Genomic DNA, 2,284 nt, shown 5'->3' with positions numbered 1-2,284 from the left:
TTTTTGTCCACACAATGCAAACACCGAACACTCTCTTTAGGGGGGAGCTGAAGAAGAGTATCTCCCACAGAACCCACGAGCCGCAGCCGTTCGGATCGCACAGGGCAGGACAGGGCATGGAGAGTTTCTGCATCCAAACAAAAATTATCGGTAATACTCTACGCTTCTACTGGCCCGAACCACAAAGGCTGTCACGACAGTGCCATGCACTTCTGTGCCACTTTCCAAGGCATCCCCCGATGACACATTGGAACAACAACCGCTGTCGAACCATTTCCCAATGTTGTGCCAATCGAGTTGGCACAGAGCCGCTAGACGAGGGCTCCCATTTTAGATCGAGTTTTAAAATCACCAAGAAGACGCGGTGAGGGCTGGCAACTGCTGCCAAACCTTTTTCCGAAATTGCGCTAGCTGAGTGACTAGAAAACATGCTTTACGCGATAGGCATGCAAAAAATTTTGCTAGAGCACCAAGCACCCACCTCATGGCTAGAGACAAGGGCTCGCCATTAGATCAACTTCGAAATCGCTGAACAGACGCGCTGTAGAATGGCAACCACTGCCAAGTCTCTTCCGTAGTTGCGTCGGTCGAGTGATCGAAGAAGGTGATCTAAGAGAGGGTCCAAGCATAGGCATTCGTCGGGGGATTCGTGCCGACGGCATAAATTTATGCAATACCCGAGCAACACCGGACGGAGGTGCTAGACGAGGGCTCCCATTTTAGATCGAGTTTTAAAATCACCGAGTAGACGCGGTGAGGGCTGGCAACCGCTGCCAAATCTTTTTCTAAAATTGCGCCATCTGAGTGACAAGAAAACATGATCTAAAGGAGAGTCCAGGAATAGCACCCTCGAGGGTGGGCTTCATGCCCCTCTAATTGATTCAACGTCGGCATCCACCATTTCAAAATCTGACATATCCATCCGCCCTGACAGCGGCGTTGAATTAATGAGGGGGGCATGGGAGAGGCTCGCGGTAACCACCTCTCCCGTTGCAGCCACGATAGGCATGCAAAAAATTTTGCTAGAGCACCAAGCACCCACCTCATGGCTAGAGACAAGGGCTCGCCATTAGATCAACTTCGAAATCGCTGAACAGATGCGCTGTAGAATGGCAACCGCTGCCAAGTCTCTTCCTTAGTTGCGTCGGTCGAGTGATCGGACAAGGTGATCTAAGAGAGGGTCCAAGCATAGGCATTCGTTGGGGGATTCGCGCCGATGGCATAAATTTATGCAATACCCGAGCAACACCGGACGGAGCTTCTAGACGAGGGCTCCCATTTTAGATCGAGTTTTAAAATCACCAAGTAGACGCGGTGAGGGCTGGCAACCGCTGCCAAACCTTTTTCCAAAATTGCGCCAGCTGAGTGACAAGAAAACATGATCCAAAGGAGAGTCCAGGAATAGCACCCTCGAGGGTGGGCTTCATGCCCCTCTAATTGATTCAACGTCGGTGTCCACCATTTCAAAATCCGACATATCCATCTGCCCTGACAGCGGCATTGAATCAATGAGCTGGGCACGGGAGAGGCTCGCGGCAACCACCTCCCCCATTGTAGCCACGATAGGCTCGCAGAAAATATTGCTAGAGTGCCAAGTACCCACCTCATGGCTATCGACAAGGGCTCATCATTAGATCAACTTCAAAATCGCAGAACGGACGCGGTGTAGAATGGCAACCGCTGCCAAGGCTCTTCCGTAATTGCGTCGGTCGAGTGATCGAAGAAGTTGATCTAGGAGAGGGTCCAAGCGTGTAGGCATTCGTTGGGGGATTCGCACCGATGGCAAAAATTTGTGCAATACCCGAGGAACACAGGACGGAGGTGCAAAACGAGGGCTCCTGTTTTAGATCGAGTTTTAAAATCACCGAGTAGACGCGGTGAGGGGCTGGCAACCGCTGCCAAACCTTTTTCCGAAATTGCGCCAGCTGAGTGACAAGAATACATGATCTAAAGGAGAGTCCAGGAATAGCACCCTCGAGGGTGGGCTTCATGCCCCTCTAATTGATTCAACGTCGGCGTCCACCATTTCAAAATCTGACATTTCCATCTGCCCTGACAACGGCGTTGAATCAATGAGGTGGGGCACGGGAGAGGCTCGCGGCAACCACCTCTCCCGTTGTAGCCACGATAGGCACGCAAAAAATTTTGCTAGAGCACCAAGCACCCACCTCATGGCTAGAGACAAGGGCTCGCCATTAGATCAACTTCGAAATCGCTGAACAGATGCGCTGTAGAATGGCAACCGCTGCCAAGTCTCTTCCTTAGTTGCGTCGGTCGAGTGATC

Source organism: Cupressus sempervirens, chromosome 2, assembly GCF_028749045.1.
Source record: "Cupressus sempervirens isolate cs-2001-9-10 chromosome 2, ASM2874904v1, whole genome shotgun sequence".
NCBI classification, from domain to species: Eukaryota; Viridiplantae; Streptophyta; class Pinopsida; order Cupressales; family Cupressaceae; genus Cupressus; species Cupressus sempervirens.
Note: the sequence above shows the minus strand (reverse complement) of the source record.